This window comes from Eurosta solidaginis, chromosome 4 (genome assembly GCF_040869045.1).
Source record: "Eurosta solidaginis isolate ZX-2024a chromosome 4, ASM4086904v1, whole genome shotgun sequence".
Classification (NCBI taxonomy): Eukaryota; Metazoa; Arthropoda; class Insecta; order Diptera; family Tephritidae; genus Eurosta; species Eurosta solidaginis.
The window spans coordinates 150354331-150372944 of NC_090322.1; the positions used below are offsets into that span (position 1 = coordinate 150354331).

Sequence of the window (18614 nt, forward strand, 5' to 3'; positions counted from 1 at the left end):
GCAACTAACAATCAGGCCACTGGCTCACCTGGAACATGCTAATGTTATGCAACGTAGAGTATCAAAGTACCAAAAACGATCCACAAAGGACATCAACAATGACTTTAAATGCATCTATTTAAACATAAATAGCCTAGTAGCTAACAAATCAGAGTTGGAAGTGTTGGCGGAAGTTCATAGACCAGGCATCATACTGTGCTCTGAAACTTGTACAACCAAAGATATTATAGACAATGAATTAAAAATAGCAACCTATAAAATGATAAGATGTGATTCCCACAGTAGGCACACAGGAGGTGTGTTAGTTTATGTACATAGTACAATTGATGTTAAAGTAATCTATAATGATAACATAAATGAAAACGTTTGGTGCATTGTAATAAAACTGAAGAAGGTTGATAAAAAGTGGCAGATTGGAGTTCTGTACCACTCGCCGAGCACTAGTGATGCAGCTTTTGTTGAATACCTAAATGAAATTCTAATTGATAAATATGAAAAAAGTAACCATAATATAGTAGTCGGTGATTTTAATATTAACATGAACTGCATTTCGACATATAGTACTAAATTAAATGAGATATTTGCTGTGATGGGGATGAGCCAAAAAATAGAATTTAATACGCGAATCACAGATACAAGTGAATCGAAAATTGATCTATTATTTTCAAACTCGGATGAAATTCTCTGTAATAATTTGCAGGAATACAAAATATCTGATCATGAAACTATAAAATTTAATATTAAAACGTCCAAAGTATACAAGATGGGACTGACCAAAAAAATCATAGCATGGGACAAATATAATAGTGATATTTTAATAAGCGTCCTTAGATCATTTAACTTCAACTTTACTATAAACTTATCAATTGATGTAAAAGTCGAATTAATTAATAATATAATGATTCAGGCTATGGAAAGTTTAACCTACGAGAAAGAAGTGCATATTAAGTTAATGAATAAATGGTATGATAGAGAATTGGCACAAATGAATAAATATAAATACAATATGTACACGCGTGCGTTACAAACTGGAGAGTGGGATGAATATAAAAATATAAATAGGTCTTACAAAAAATTAGTCAAATTGAAAAAAATAAAGTATATGGAGAATAAAATCATTTTGAATGAATATAATGCTAAAGAAATGTGGAAATATCTCAAACAAACGGTTAACCAAACTAAAGATAACGAAGGGATAAAAAAGTTGATACTGGATGGCATACTGGTTGAAAACGAAACCGATCTGGCGAATGGTCTAAATAGATTTTTTGTAAACAGTGTGATTGAAATTAATAATAACATCGAAACCTGTCAAGTAGCACTAGAGGATACACAAGTCCATTCAAAATTAAAGTTTGCTGAAATTACCACCGATGATGTTATTAATATCTTAACAGACTTTAAATATAAAATAGGTGGAAGAAAACTGCTATCCGAAGGTGTACTAAAAGATTGTATATCGTATACCGGATATTTCTATGCTCAAATAATTAATAACAGCTTAGAAGATGGTGTAGTACCTGAAATGTGGAAAACGTCAACAATAATACCTGTGGAAAAAGTTAAAAAGACAATGCAACCTGAAGAACTTAGACCCATAAATACCCTGCCAAGTGATGCTAAAATTCTCGAAGTCGTTGTTAAGAATCAGTTGGTGAATCATCTTGAAGTAAATAATATATTAGTCTACCAACAGTCAGGATTTAGGAAAAAACACTCCTGTGAGACAGCGCTGAACTTGGTGATATCTGATTGGAAAGAAGAGCTAAACAACAAAAAAGTAGTGGTTTCAGTTTTCCTTGACCTCAAAAGAGCTTTTGAAACGGTGGATAGAGAGATATTAATAAAAAAAATGCAGCGGATTGGCATAACTGATATTGAACTTAAATGGTTCCGCAACTATTTGAAGCAGAGAAAGCAGAAAACAGTTATAAATGCTGTGACGTCGGATGAATTAGAGGTACCCATAGGGTTACCTCAAGGCTCAGTATTGGCACCTATATTATTTCTTATATACATAAATGACATAGTCAATGCTATCGAAGGTTGTGAAATTAGACTTTTTGCGGATGATGCATTAATTATGATAAGTGAAAATAATATTAATACTGCACTCGACAAAATGCAACATGAAATAAATAACTTGTATAAATGGTTGTGTGGTAATAGACTGAAACTAAACATAAATAAAACTAAATATATGATAATAACAAGGAGGAATATCAATGAGGAGGATATAGCCGAGCTAAAAATAAATGATGAAATCATACAAAGAGTTAACAGTATAAAATACTTAGGAATAATAATTGATAATAAACTCAAATTTGAAGATCATATAAATTATACAATTAAAAAAGCTGCTAATAAAATAGGAGTGATGCAGAGAACAACGAAATTCATTCAGAAAAAGTACAAAATAATCTTATATAAATCAGTTATAGAACCGCACTTCGTGTACTGCCCGTCCATTCTATTCATAATATCGGATAAAGAAGTAGACAAGCTCCAAAAGCTTCAAAATAGATGCATGAGATTTATTCTTCAGAAACCTAGAGATACACGAACGGCTGACATGTTGAAGACTTTAGACTGGTTAAGTGTGAAACAAAAGATTTTTTTCCACTCCATGAAATTCATATTTAATATTAAACATGGAAATGTACCTGAGTATTTAAATAAAAATATAGCATTAGTTGAGCAAACTCACAACATAAATACGAGGAGCAAACATAATTTCAAATTGCCGTTTTTTAGAACCTAAATTGATCAACAGAACATTTTCTACAAGGGTCTGAAAAGTTACAATGAACTGCCTATGGATATAAAAAGTTGCAACCAAATAACAGTATTTAAAACAAAATTATATGAATATTGTAAAACCTTAGCTATAAGATAAAAAACTGTAATATTTTCAAATTTACGAATTAGGCTTCTGGCCGTAATAAATAAATAATCTAATCTAATCATCATATATTAGAACATATATCACCAAGTTTCACGTTTTTATATTGGAAACTAAGGGAGAAATGGCCAAAAATCTTTCTATCTGAACGATCGGTTGTATGGGATATATACTATATATAGCTCCGATCAAAGTGATTTTTTCCGGATATCTTCTATGATATATTAGAATATATATCACCGAGTTTGATTTATACTTTCTAAATTGCGGCAGGAATAATGACCAAAATCGTCTTATCTGAACGATCGGTTGTATGGGAGATATATGTTATAGTGGTCCGATCCTACCGGATCCGACAAATGTCTAATACAATACAAAAATACATCCTTGTGCCAAATTTCATTGAGATATCTCAAAATTTGAGGGAATAGTTTGCGTTCAAACAGACAGACAGACGGACATGGCTATTCAACGCAGTTCGTCGCCCTGATCAATTCGGTATACTTAATGGTGAGTCTATCTTCTACATTTCTCAACGTTATAAACATCGGACCAAAGTTAATATACGATTTCATGTTCATGAAAGGTATAAAAAAAAGAGGGCTGTCAACGTTATTTCAAAGCGAAATCATTTGAATGGATTCGCCTTGCGTTATTCGCGTCAACTGCTAATGTGTTGATCCATATCAAGGCGTTTTCAGTACCAGGTGTTGTTATCCCAAGAGCTGATTGCTTCTTCTTGATTATTTTCAATACAACGCCTTGTACTCCAATGTCAGTTAATCGAAATCAATGAAAATTTTCTTATGATTTGACATTTTTCGGCACGGCGAATTGTTTGAATTCGCTTTGTCACCACCTAGTATGGATTCGCCTTGATCCATATTTTAAGAAATGTTGTTGTTGTTGATGTAGCGATAAGGTTGCTCCCCGAAGGCTTTGGGGAGTGTTATCGATGTGATGGTCCTTTGCCGGATACAAATCCGGTACGCTCCGGTACCATAGCATCATTAAGGTGCTAGCCCGACCATCTCGGGAACGATTTATGTGGCCACATTAAACCTTCAGGCCATTCCCTCCCTCCCTACCCCCAAGTTCCATGAGGAGCGTGGGGTCGCCAGAGCCTCGTCTGTTAGTGAAACAGGATTCGCCGCGGATAGGTGAGGTTGACAATTGGGTTTGGAGAAGCTATATATTGCGCTGGCAACCTGAAGGGTTGCGCTACACAGCCCCTTGAATCTGGTATTTTAGTCGCCTCTTACGACAGGCATACCTACCGCGGGTATATTCTGATCCCCTAACCCGCTGGGGGATATTTTAAGAAATCCGTACTATTTTGGAAAAATGTACATACAGTAGTCGATCACAAATTAGAACCTTTAGTAATTAATATGTCCAGAAATTAGAATCAACTTTTTCAATACATTACACGATCTGAAATTAGAATCAAAAATTCTAGTTTCTGAACGTATTGTGTTTTTTTTTTTTTTGTTGCAAAATAGATATAAAAAGGGGCATCGCCAATTTATTCATGTTACGCTCGGTAGTCGTACGATTTTCGTCACGGTTCTGTACAGTTTTTGTTAGTTTTCGTGCGAAATGGATGCGCGAGCACGAGTTTTGGCATTGTTTGTTTAAAAGTAATAGTAATTCGCTGTTTAGGCCTAAAACTTAAATTACTAATTACAATTCATTATTAAAATTACTTAGATCTATTGAATATGCTTTCGGAATGCCATGTGATTCCGATCAGCATATTTATTAGCATGCCCAACGGACGAGTTACCTTTTAAGGGAGGTGGGAAAGGACGCGTTTCCAATCCTGCAGTGCTCCCAGCATAAGGCAACACAATTTTGAACATATATTTTCATTTATGACGCTGTGGGAATGCAAAAAGATTCCGAGCAGCACAGCTACCCATGTAATGGGAGGTTGAAAAGGACCTGTTTCTGCCCCCTCCCCCCCTGTTCCAACTTTTGTTTGGCCTTATTTTATTTTATTATGATTGGTATCTCAGTGATGAGTAATGTTTGTTGGAAGGTTGGAAAGAACATGTTTCCAATCCTGTCCCGAATTACGCTGAAAGCACGTTGTGCCCCATCAATTTTCTGTCGGGCGATGATATATTACATTCTCGTCGACAAATATAAGATCAAGTAACCTCGAGAGAATAATAATTATTGATTTGAACCAGATTACAACTTAAGATATTATCTATAAGGCTAATTTCATAATAACACGTAACATTGGTAGGTGTTTAAATGTCATTATTTTGAAAGTCTGACCATACAATATCTGGCAGATTGAAATCTCCAAGTATACAAAAGTTGACACCAGTATGAGTTCCGTATAAAATTACGATGTTCTCCACATGAGCATTGTATAAGCAATCGGCGGTATGTACGAGCACAGATGAAAGTAGATCCAGACGAACTGGAAATACAGACACACAACTGATCGAGCAAGGTATCATGATGATGTAGTTGAAACTTTGAAGACCTCAGGCTTCTGCTAACTGCAATTAAAACTCCACCACCTTTCTTTTGACCGGTATTCAGGAAGCCTCTGTCTTTACGGAAAGTTGAGAATAACTGAGGGTCAAAGTACTTTTCATGAAGTATTCGTTGAGCCACGTTTCAACGATGACATATACGTCGCAGTCCAAACGAGCCGTAGATAAAAAATTATTTAGACTTGGTGCGCATGCCGCCAACATTTTGAAAGTAGAGTCTCAGAGATGCACCCGAAACACAGTTTTGGATGTCATGAATGTTAATATATATAGTTCTAGGTAACCCTACGACACTATTGGGTTTTCTCCCTTTTTGGAAAAAAAAATAAACCAAAAGGCTTTACAGCGACGTTAGAGAGCCACAGAGCAGCGTCGAAGAGCTTGTTATTATCAGCTGACAGCACGCATTAAAAGAAACCCTGACCAAGGAGCTAATGTCAGCTCACCAACTTAAAACAAGCTAAAGCAGAATCAACGATTTTGATGTGCTCAGAGAGTATTTGACCTTTTTCTCCTCTGCTACAGATGGCTTAAAGGAAGATATATGAATCCACTTGTATGGTACAAAAACATCTAACTCGTCATTATTGTTATTGCCACTAACTGTAGATGAATTCCCAACTTTGTCTTTGGGTGCAATTATTCCTTCATTTACTGTTTTAATTGAACGAAGTTCCTTAAAAACGGAATGCAATTAATGGAATATGAAAATCATGCGGGGTGTTACGCTATCACTGCTGAAAACGAAAGCTCACACACATCACATGAGGGGTTTAGCAGGATTTAAATAAATATACACATGTATGTATGTATGTATATATCCTGAGTGTAAAAAGTATATCTTAGTTGTTGTTGTTGTTGTTGTAGCAATGCTCGCCCCACCTAATAGCCGCGACCGATCACAAATTGTCATCAATATCCTCTAACGGGAGTCCAAGGAAACTTGCCGTTTCAACAGGGGTGGACCATAAGGAAAGGGGTGTTAGAGGCGTTGGTTCCACATTACAATTAAAGAGATGGTTGGTGTCATGTGGGGACACATTGCAAGCAGGGCATACATTTTGTATGTCGGGGTTGATTCTGGATAGGTAAGAGTTTAACCTGTAACAGTATCCAGAACGAAGTTGAGCAAGAGTGACACGCGTTTCCCTGGGGAGTATGCGTTCCTCTTCTGCGAGTTCTGGATATTTTTCTTCAAGTACTGGATTCACCGGGCAATTCCCGACATAAAGGTCCGACGGCTGTCTATGGAGTTCACCAAGGACCTGCTTGTGTTTTTCCGCTTCATACGGCTGGGTTCTCAGGTGCCGTATTTCCTCAAAATGCTTACGGAGATGACTCCTTAAGCCCCTAGGCGGTGCTGGTTCGTCAATCAGATGTCTGTTGGGATGCCCAGGTTTCTGGGTATTCAACAGAAACTGTTTGGTCAGCATCTCATTTCTCTCCCTGATGGGGAGTATTCTCGCCTCATTATGCAGATGGTGTTCTGGGGACATAAGAAGACAGCCCGTGGCGATTCTGAGAGCAGTATTTTGGCAGGCCTGTAGTTTCTTCCAGTGGGTGGTTTTTAGGCTTGGCGACCATATGGGTGACGCGTAGCACGTAATCGGCTGGCTAATTGCTTTGTATGTGGTCAAGAGCGTTTCTTTATCTTTTCCCCAGGTACTGCCAGCAAGGGATTTGAGGATTTTATTACGGCTCTGAATTCTTGGAACAATTGCGGTTGCGTGCGCACCAAAATGTAGATCCTGATCAAACGTCACACCCAAGATTTTGGGTTGTAGGACAGTCGGTAGCGTAGTGCCATCGACGTGGATGTTCAATATGGTCGACATTTGGGGCGTCCATGTTGTAAATAAGGTCGCGGAAGATTTAGTTGGTGACAATGCCAGGTTTCGCGAGGCGAAAAAACTGGAGAGATCAGGGAGATAGCCGTTTATTTTATTGCATAGCTCATCGATCTTTGGGCCTGGGCCTGTGGCCATTATTGTGCAGTCATCGGCGTAGGAAACGATTGTGACTCCTTCCGGTGGTGAAGGTAGCTTAGATATGTAGAAATTAAACAAAAGCGGGGACAGGACACCACCCTGTGGCACCCCTTGTTTAATTCTCCTTTGTTTTGATGTTTCGTTTCTGAATTGCACCGATGCCTGCCGACCACCCAGATAATTTGCGGTCCACCTTTTAAGACATGGGGGAAGGGTAGACCCTTCCAGGTCTTGCAGTAACGAGCCATGGTTGACCGTATCAAAAGCTTTTGATAGGTCTAACGCTACGAGTACTGTTCTATGGTGGGGATATTGATTCAAACCGCAATTTATCTGGGTGCTAATGACATTTAGCGCGGAGGTAGTGCTATGGAGTTTTCTGAAGCCATGCTGATGAGGGGCTAGCTGCAAATGTGCTTAGAAATAAGGGAGCAAAATGGCTTCAAGCGTCTTTGCCACTGGCGATAGGAGAGATATCGGACGATATGACTCACCTACGTTAGCTGGTTTCCCAGGCTTTAGTAGCGGGACCACCTTGGCCATTTTCCATTTCTCGGGTATGACAAAGGTGGAAAGAGACAGGTTGAAGACATGCGCTAAATATTTGAAACCCTCTTTCCCTAGGTTTTTAAGCATCGGCATGGCTATGCCGTCTGGGCCCACTGCTTTGGATGGTTTAGCGCGACCAATGGCGTCCTCAACCTCTCTAGCGGTGATGGTAATTGGTGACGCGCTGAGTTTGTGTTTATGTGCGTGTCTATTGGCTCTCCGTCTATCTTTGTCGACCGTAGGATGCATTATATATTGTCGGCAGAAAGCGCTCGCGCATTTTTTCGCATCCGACAGCACCTTATCGCCAAAGGCGATGGAAACTTTGTCTTTGTGCTTATTCGGATTCGATAGGGACTTTACGGTGGACCAAAGTTTACCTACACCGGTAGAGAGGTTACAACCTCTTAGGTGCTCTTCCCATTTCGCCCGCTTGTGTTCGTCCACAAGCAATCTGATGCGTTGGTTTATATCCCTTATTTGGGGGTCGCCTGGATCAAGCTGTCTTATAAGGTCGCGTTCCCTCGCTAAGCTCACGGCCTCCGCCGGGAAGTGGGGCCGGATTTCGGGAATTCTCCCGGCGGGAATGAAATGTGCGGATTCAATGACCTTATGGAAGGCACGCTCCCCTTGGCGGGCATCAGTCGGGATAGGGAGGGCAGCAAAGCTGCTGTCTGTTGCAGATTTATATTCTTCCCACTTTCCTTTTTTGAAGTTTATGAAAGTGCGTTTTTCGGTGACGATGAAGTCGGCGGTACGCTCGAACGAAATAAGTATGGGCAGGTGGTCGGATGCCAATGTTACCATCGGCTGCCAGTTGACGCAGTTTACGAGTTCTGCGCTCACGATTGAGATATCTGGCGAGCTATGACAGCTTCCTACCATACGTGTGGGGGCGTCTCCGTTTATTGTGCAGAACGTCGTTTCGTCTATTTGATCCGCCAACATCTCACCCCTACTGTCCGCCCGCAAGTTTGAATGCCATAGGTCGCGATGGGCATTGAAATCGCCTAAGATAATGCGATTGTTGCCAGTGAGTAAAGCCTCGATATTAGGGCGGTATCCACTGGGGCAACAGGTGACAGGAGGGATGTAGATGTTGATGATTTCTAGATTTGCATCGCCTGACCGGACAGATAGGCCTTGACGTTCTAAGACATTGTCACTGCGGTCGATGCCAGGATCAAATATATGATATTGCACAGAGTGGTGTATAATAAACGCGAGGCCGCCTCCATTTCCGCTCTCGCGGTCTTTCCTGTGGACATTATAACCAGAGCAGGTCTGCAATGCAGATCTTGCTGTGAGTTTAGTCTCTTGAATCGCAGCAATGCGGATGTTGTGCCGCTTCATGAAATCGACTATCTCCGTAATCTTCCCAGTTAGTCCATTACAGTTGAACTGCAGAATTCTGAAGTGCATGAGGGGTGACGCCGCCACTCTAGGGGTAAGTGAGGGGTGACTACGCCTAGGTTGTGGAAGGCCAGGACGCAATTGCTGTTGTGGCCTTGGGACTGGGCGCCCTTGGGCAAGCATTAGTGTACCCGGATGATTTGGGTTTGCGACCTGGCAACATGGCGCGATGAAACCCGTCGAGGGGTTGCCGTCGCGGAGACCAGAACATCTAGGAAAGTGGCACCACCCAAGGCAGGAGCTGCATTGAGCGGATGTCGCAAACCTATATATTCTGTGCTGGCAGACGGTGCAAACGGAGGCAGGGACTAAGAGTCTGTTTCCCTGACCTGCACGATTGCTGCCAGAAAAGAGGGGGGGAGAAGAAGACGGGGGCAGGGGCTGATGCTCAGCAATGCTACCAGCTCTACTACGAAGGTAGTAGTTATGAGTGGTATCAGCTGTTTGAGTTGTTGGCGCCGTGAGGCGCGAGCAGCAGCGGGTACTAGTTGTGGCTTGCTGAGCAGCGAAGCTGCTGGAAGGTAGTGGGGATACGCTTAGGCGTAGACTACGGGACGCCCTTGGGCGTGAGCAGCAAGGAGCCACAATATAATAATAATTTATTTATTTACGGTCTTTAAGACCTAGTTCAAGGTAAAAAAAAAAATATATATATATATAAATAAATTGTATACATTACATGCTTAATGACTTACAGTATAAAAATAATTTTGCTTTAAACTTATTAATATTTTCACAGTCTTTTATCGCATTTGGTAATTCATTGTACATTTTATAACCTATATATTCTAAAGTCTTCTTCGCGAACTCCGTTCTTACTCTAGGCAGTCTTATATTTCCGCTGCTTCTAGTTCCATAGTTATGTATTTCATGATTAAAATGTATTCTCCCGTTGAGATAATTCGGTGTTATTCCTAATTTCATATGATGTATAAATTTCAATGTGAAATAATATATCGACTGTTTTACACTGAGCCAGTTTAACATATTTAGCATTGTAGTTTTTGGTGTTCTAAGCGAACATTTTAAAATTAATCGCATTGCCTTGTTTTGTTGTATCTGCAGTTTTTTTATTTGTGGACGTCGGGTTTTGGGATCAAGCCCAGAACAACCTGTCCGATGCAACCATCCCTTGCACGAGACACACTGAACAGAGTATGACCGTCCTAAAAAGATTGTTTTCTGGCAAATGCAGCAAAACCATTTCTCAGGACCGGGGCCAGGAGACGGACCCGGATTGGGTTCGATACCTTCCCGGAGTAAGAGAATATGTAGCAGTCCTGCTGCAAGGAGCTGCTGGGAGGATGACAATTTGTGGGAGGGACGAAACAAATTAAATGGGGTCACACTGAAATGACAGTCCTTGGTCGGGAAAAATCCCGAGTCGCTCCGGTACATAGAACCGACTGCCTTGGGAAGCGAGAAGTATTTTTGTGAGATACTTTGTGGGAGGCGAATGAATAGATGATCAAAATAGATGATCTCAACATGTTTATTAAGTTGAAAGAAGACAAGCCGCAGAAGTGTATTACTTTTGTTTTTACTGATTCCGATTAGAAATCGTAACTTTTGACCATCCAAACTACTCCAGTAGTACTAAGCTCAATGTGGTTTGGCCTGTATATATTCGATATAATTTAAATACATAATGGCACATAATTTCACGATGATATAAAAGTATAAAGTAGAATACATAAATAAGGATAAATCAATTAGCAATATATGTATTAATAATATTACGTCAAGGTATGACGTAGTAAATCTTTTAATTAGCTGTGTGATTGGAGTAGTGTTGTTTGGTAGACAACGCGATCAACTCACGAGACTCGCAAAGCGCTGCAGAAAGGTTGACGATAGTGCACCCAAAATATCGATAGTCTTTAATATCGATTTTATTCGATATTTGTATGGCTTACACCGCCGAACAATTGAAAGTGTTGTTGTAGTAAAGACACTCCCAAGAGTTTGGGGGTGTTATCGATGTTAATGGTATTTATTTATTTATTTATTTATGTATCTGCAACACAGGTTTCTCCACTTGTTTTGTTTCTTGCTACAACAAATTCCAACAAAATGTAAACTCATGACTAGCACTGTTAAATAATGTGTCAAAATTGTTGTGCTAGGAACAAAATTTTCAAATAAAGTACAAATACAAACATCTTATAATTTATAATTTTTTCAAACGTCTAGAATGCAGGTTTGATATGCATACCTAACATCGGTTGTCTTTAGAAAATAACTTTTATCCGATTTGAAAAATTATATTACAGTTTCCTTATACTGGCAGTAGTACGAGTCATGACATCGGATGTATATCATTATTATTATGCACAGTCAAAAATAAGATAAAATATTGAAATATGCCGAACGCCGCCCTGGCATCGGCACCAAATTGTCAAAAAGCGGCGGCGGCGTTTATCGGTGTCATATAACTCTTATTCGTATTGAAACGAACAAAAGTTATAATTCACGCGTGATGAATCCTACTTTTTTTCCAGTCTAGGGCGTGGGCGAGATAGCTTGGATAGTCCAATGTGGGCATGTTAAATCGTTCCTGAAGGGATGGGGTTTGTACCTTTATGGTGCTTGTAACCGGAACTTAAAAATAAATGTAAGGCGCGATAACCTCCGAAGAGATCTAAAGCCGAGCTTCTCTCCAATTTGCGTCGTGCTCCTCTTGATTTTCCCTACAAATTGGCCGGACGGGACCTACATGTTTTATACCGACTCCGAGCGGCATCTGCAAGGCAGATGAGTTTTCACAGAGAGCTTTTCATGGCAGAAATCACCCGGAGTGCTTGCCAAACACTGCCGAGGGGCGACCCCGCTTAGAAAAATTTTCTTCTAATTGAAAAACCTTATTTCTAAAATTTTTATGTTGCTTTGCCCAGGGTGTAAACCCAGGGCATACGGTGTGGTAGGCGGAGCACGCTACCACCACACCACGGTGGACGGAACTTACCGCATATACACACCTGCTCATAATAATAGGTACACAGCAGTCCTTCAATTTCAAAACAGGAAAAATCCATTTTATTAAATCAATATTATGAAAATAAAACACAATTTTATCCTTGTCCTATTTATTAATGAAAATAAGTAAACTTTACATTAAAGTAACGAAAAACATATTAGTTATTATTTAAAAACATTATTTTGCCGAAATTAACCTGCTCATAAAAATAGGTACAATTTTGATGAGATAGTAAGTATAAAAAAAATATATGGAACAAAACTTTTCTTTTACACATTTAACATTGCTTAGTTAATAACCAGCATATCCGCCTTCATTCTGAACTACTTTACCCATTATTTTTACCATATTATTGATTAAAGTCTGGCAGGTTTCTACGGGTATATCAAACCAAGTTTTTTGAACACATTCCCATAACTGGGTTTTGTTGGAGAAAGTTTGACCTGCCAATTTCTTTTTTAAATCTCCCCACAGGTTTTCAATCAGATTTAAGTCCGGGGATTAACTAGGAAACTTCAAAACATTAACATCATGGTCCTCAAAGGATTTCTTGACCAGCTTAGATGCATGTTTTGGGTCGTTGTCTTCCTCACACACCCAGCGTAATGGCATGTTTTCCTCAGCATAGGGTAGCATGACATTTTCTAGTATGTCCTTGTAATCCACAGCTGTCGTTTTATTGGTTGTTCTGCATATAGGACCTACCCCATACCAAGAAAAACACCCCCATACCATAACACTTCCACCTCTATGCTTGAGTTTTTTTTGTCAAACGGAAGCGGAACTCGTTTCCTTTTGGGCGACGTACATTTCCTTCCGCATCATTTCCAAACAAATTTATTTTTGTTTCGTCGATCCAGTGTAGAAATATACCCACTTTTTCGATCCTTCACGTCCTGACCAATCCAAAAGCTCCTTTGCAAATGTTAACCTTGTTTTTAAATTTTTCCCCTCGCATTAGTGGAACTTTTCTGGCTATTCTTCCGGGTAGATTAGCCTTGTGTAAGCGGCTGCTAACCGTTTGTGCACTAACTACGTTGTATATTTCTGCTGCTATCACCTTTGATGTCTTAAAAGAAATCCTTTGCGGGCCATAATCTTAGAGTTTTGAAGTGGCCTAGTCAATCCCCGAACTTAAATCCGATTGAAAACCTGTGGGCAGATTTATGAAAGAAATTGGCAGGTCAAACTTTCTCCAACAAAAACTAGTTATGGGAATGTGTTCAAAAAACTTGGTTTGATATACCCGTAGAAACCTGCCAGACTTTAATCAATATGGTCAAAAGAATGGGTAAAGTAGTTCAGAATCAAGGTGGATATACTGGTTATTAACTAAGCAATGTTAAATGTGTAAAAGAAAAGTTTTGTTCCATATATATTTTTTTTATACTTACTATCTCATCAAAATTGTACCTATTTTTATGAGCAGGTTAATTTCGGCCAAATAATGTTTTTAAATAATAACTAATATGTTTTTCGTTACTTTAATGTGAAGTTTACTTATTTTCATTAATACATAGGACAAGGATAAAATTGTGTTTTATTTTCATAATATTGATTTAATAAACTGGATTCATCTTGTCTTGAAATTGAAGGACTGCTGTGTAACTATTATTTTGAGCAGGTGTGTATATCTGGCAAAGGACCATTGACATCGTTAAACCTCCCCAAAACCTTGGGAGATGGTCGTTGTCCCTAATACAAGGAATGATACGTATGGATTGTCTGTTATCACCGATAGTGGCAAGCTATCGAAATTAGCATTAGTGATCGTATAGTATATAATTACATATGACGATGAAGTCAATGAAGATTTTCGGCAACTAAACTAAAAAAGAGAGTAAAAACACCCACATAATTTAGGTGGTAGTGTAGCGGCGTAAAACTATTGTACATTTGAACTAAAGCAGTAAAAAAAAAGGTAGAGCTTAGGTATATGTTATGTATTCTAAAATTAACAACAACGTACAGTTAAATAAAAGGGCGAATTTTACTGCAGTAGAAAGAGGGAAGGCTAAATTTAATGACTGCAAACAAGTGGTGGTTGCAAACTGACCATAACCTGTTGTTGTTGTTGTTGACCATAACCTCAAATATAATTGCACTTAAATGTGATGTGTTCACGTTTGCGTTATTTATTAATAATCTCAATAGTTTTCTTTTTAAAATCATTGATTCTATATAACAAAAGATCGTTATTTTTAGCCATTTGTACAGGGTATATAATCTAGAGCGATAGAATGTTATTTTATGATTAAACCACATTACTATCGCTTAATTTTGTCACGGGTAAAACACACAAAGTCGTCGTCCTTGTAATTGAATAGCAACTAATATATAAACTAGCATTTTATGCTAGTTTATTGCCGCTAAATCAGTTAATGCATTTCTATTCGGAACTGCAATTTAGATCTATGTATTAGGTTCAATCCTCTTTTCGATTAACAAATTCTTTTAGCTTACACACTTTTAGCAAGTTCTTTTTGTTTAATCTAACGTGGAAAGTTAAATAAATATGAATAAAAAATAGACGAGCGAATATCATGCGAAAAAGTAAAAAATGATAAACGCAATGCCATTTAAACGCAATATGGCGACACCTAAAATCCACCGCACCAACAAAAAAAATCGTACGTCTTCATATAGAGGACGCATATAATACTTTATTAGGCAAATAAGTTGATAAACTTTTTATATGTCTAGTTGGCAATCATCACAGAATCATATAGTTTTGTTATTTATTAACACCTCGCAAATGGCATATATAATTACAGATATATTAATGCTATTTTTCTCATGGTAGATGTAGATATATACATACAAATTTCGTAGTTTTACCTTTCTGCTTTTCACACGATACTCATATTTTTTTCCTTATGCAGCACCATTTCTATATTTGTAGATCCTTTAAGTTTATTTCGCCTTGATGATATTTCACCTTAATTGCACAAAAAATATTGCTTTTTCTAAACTTCACTTAATTCATTGCTGCCAGCAGTATTCTTGTATAGGAAAAATAGTCGAAAAAATTCACTCGTTGCGAGTGAATGCGTGTGGACGAAAGCAGCGAAATTATTTTTTGTGGATAATCATTTTTCGTCGCTTTCTTACGAGTGGAACGTGAAGTGAGCGGGAGTGTTGAATATTTCTGAATCGTGGTGAAGTTGTTTTTTTACTGTTAGCTGCCAGCGGATCGCCTTTCTTCACGTTCTTGTATGAAGCGACACACACACACACAAGCAGATAGCTCGGCGTTGAAGAATTTTTAATTTCCTTCACTTTGCAATTATATTACACTTTTCTTTTTTATAAAACAATAGAAAGCCATTATTTCACTTCACGTTTATTATATCCAAAAGGATTTTAAGTACTTCTGTACTTTTTATTCGTCTTGAAAGAATTTGCAAGAACGAGTACGAGTCGACAAATTTTCAACCACGCTTCGAATGAATTTTTGTCCATCATTCTACAGTCCACAAAGCTGAATAGTGGTTGACAGTGATGCCAGATATGTCGCCATATTGCTTCAACCTACAAGAATACTACCGGGTAGATACCCTACTAGAACTCTGTTATTTTTAACACGCTTATATTAGCTTCACTTGTATGTTTGTAACCCTTTAGGCTAAGCGCGCAAAGAGACCCAGAGATAAAAAAAGTATAGTTTCTGCTTTCGGATTCTGAATCTCGTCGCAAATACGCGTCTTTTGATACCGCTATCGACATGTGCGACCCGAATTTTAAGTGCAGGACTTAAGTTGAAATTTTACTAAATTTGGAAATTAAAAAGCTTATATTTCATAAACTAAGAGTTTCCTAGAGTTGCGGATGATAATTTTGTGATTTTTAGGACCCCCTCTACCCCTACAAATCAACAAAAGTTTGAAAATCGTGGCACCTTATATAAAATCCAACCCGTTAAATAACTCTCTACAAACCGAGTTGTGCTTAATAGCGGAGACACGAACCTCTGTGTTACGGCGTGTTGTTTAGTTTTTTTAAACTGTATTTATGTTATTACTAATGTAAACATTGATACTCGAATTGATATATCACAGACCACCTAGGCCAAAAGAGCTATGAACTCAAAAAATCGCAATGTTCATAACGATAAACATATTAATGAAGGCATTAGTAAGTCGAGTATAGTTTGGTAGGTATTGAATTAGGGAGCTAGGAGGTGTGTTAGCTCCCTTATCTACATAGGTGTGCTATATGTTGTTTTGCTCGCACACACTTATCCGCATATACCCACCTACTACATTAAAAACCCAGGATCACCTCAAACGGGGAATTTAGGACACCTGCTGCAGAACAAAAGAACATACGGTACATGCCATTATGAATATAAGGCAGATATGTAATTCTCGTTAGAATTTTTGGTATGGAAGAATAGTGTATCCGCTTTAATCATATAATCTGTACTGACGGTCAAATCTATGGCAATTTGACAAAACAACCCATTTCGAGTTAGGTAACGACGACAAATTGAACTATAACTCAAAAACTATCCGCAACACATCATTTTGTAGCAGCCCTTTGGTGCTAGGGTTATGAATAATTAATATTGGGAGAATGAATAATATTGGGAGAAAGGCCAAAATTTAATTTAAATTCTGACTCCAAATAGGCTGTTTTGTCAAATTGCCACAGAAATGATTATCAGCAATGGTGCGTAATTAAAACTCCTTCAAAATGATAAATCATCGCGCGTCATTTGTAAAAGTAATGTGAAAAATGCTCTAATGCAATTAAAAATGCATAATGGGAGACGCCCAATGAACGATACGTGCGTCTGCTAATGGTACCCTGAAGATTTTCGTATATCGTTGAGCTTTACGTTATTCGTCAACTACCCAAAAGTAATTGTCAAATTTGTTCTCTTCCTTTGTTTCTGACTCATTGTTTTCGCTTTCATAGTCGCGGTTCGTGATAGGTAGATAGATAATTAATTGAGGATCGCACTGCGACCATTGGTCTATTGTGCCCTCCAATGCTTCACAGCACCTCATCCAATAATTCGAATACTTTTTCGCCTTTGGACTATTGATAACAGGACAAAACGCGTCTTTTTATTTCTCTTTACATTTTTGGACGGGTTATTGCAGTCGACCTCGGTTTCAAACTGTTTTTCGCGGAGAACTTTGAACGGGTAGAAAAACTTAGCACCCGTGTTTTTATTCTTAATACTGGAATAACTACGCGTCCTCAGATACCCCAATTCAGATGTGAGTCAGATAAATGTAATCTTTATTACAATGGGCTAAAATGTTTTAATGAATTACCAAATAACATTAAGCAATGCAATAGCATAACTAAATTTAAAAGAAATTTGTTTGAATATTGTAAAAATATTTTTAATTCTTAGATTATAGCAAAGAGATTATCTCATATATATAAATAATTTTTTCTCTCTCTCTGCTGTTATAAATATTTTTCCCCTCTTTATTTATGTTTAACTTTTGTTTCCGTTTACTTTTAAAACTTATTATGAATGAATGCTTTATTCCTTGAGTTCCTATAGGCTTAAGTTACTTGTAATTAATTTTAAGCCTACTCTGTAGAAATTTGTTTTGATCTAGATTCAATAGAGTCGTAATAAATAAATAAATAAATAAATAAATTCAAGACTTTTGTATAATTTCCTGTAGGATCCATATAGGTGCACTACATTTTCATACTAAATTCGTTCAAAACAATTTACCATCACAGCAACCCATATCTGATATTCCGCTCCTTTTTTTGTTTCCCTGCGTCGCTTTCCACGACAGCAACTCCGGTAATTTTGACAATTTGTTCAGTCTCAAACGCATGTTCCACGGAGGCATAGCGGAATGATACAAGGTGGCAGCATGATGACATATTTACCTACAAACATAAATAAAAATTGCATGTACTTTGTTTTTGTAAATTCGATGGACAAATGTCAAAATCGTAGGGCACCGTTAGTTGATGTATCAAATCAAATAAAAAAGTTTATAATCAGCTCTTCCATGCTGCCACCTTGTATCGTTGCGCCATGCACGGAGGTTTCACTGAGTACCACACTAGTTTCAAAAATTTATTATATCGTTTCTGCTAGTTTGACACTGACCGAAGTGTCAAACGGCAGTGTGTTAGAAAGAGAAAGGAATTATTTCCTTCTCATACATATCATTAGAGTTGTGCTTTTTCGGTCATTTCAGAAATTCGAATCTTTCGTTCTTTTTCTGATGAACGAACAAGTTGTTCTTTTTGTTCATCTGTTCTTTTTTTGTTTCAAGCACATTTGT

General features: G+C 38.0%; 1 protein-coding gene across 2 annotated transcripts in view; it reads right to left on the reverse strand.

The window, feature by feature from the left end:
• The window catches only part of LOC137250499 (non-canonical poly(A) RNA polymerase protein Trf4-1-like), a 40864-nt gene extending 25071 nt beyond the window's left edge, over window positions 1–15793 (reverse strand). For both annotated transcript variants that reach the window (XM_067783400.1, XM_067783399.1), the window contains exon 1: window positions 15181–15793. The gene's annotated coding sequence lies outside the window, so the exon portion shown is untranslated. The remainder of the gene's footprint in view (window positions 1–15180) is intronic.
• Between the last annotated feature and the right edge of the window lie 2821 nt (window positions 15794–18614).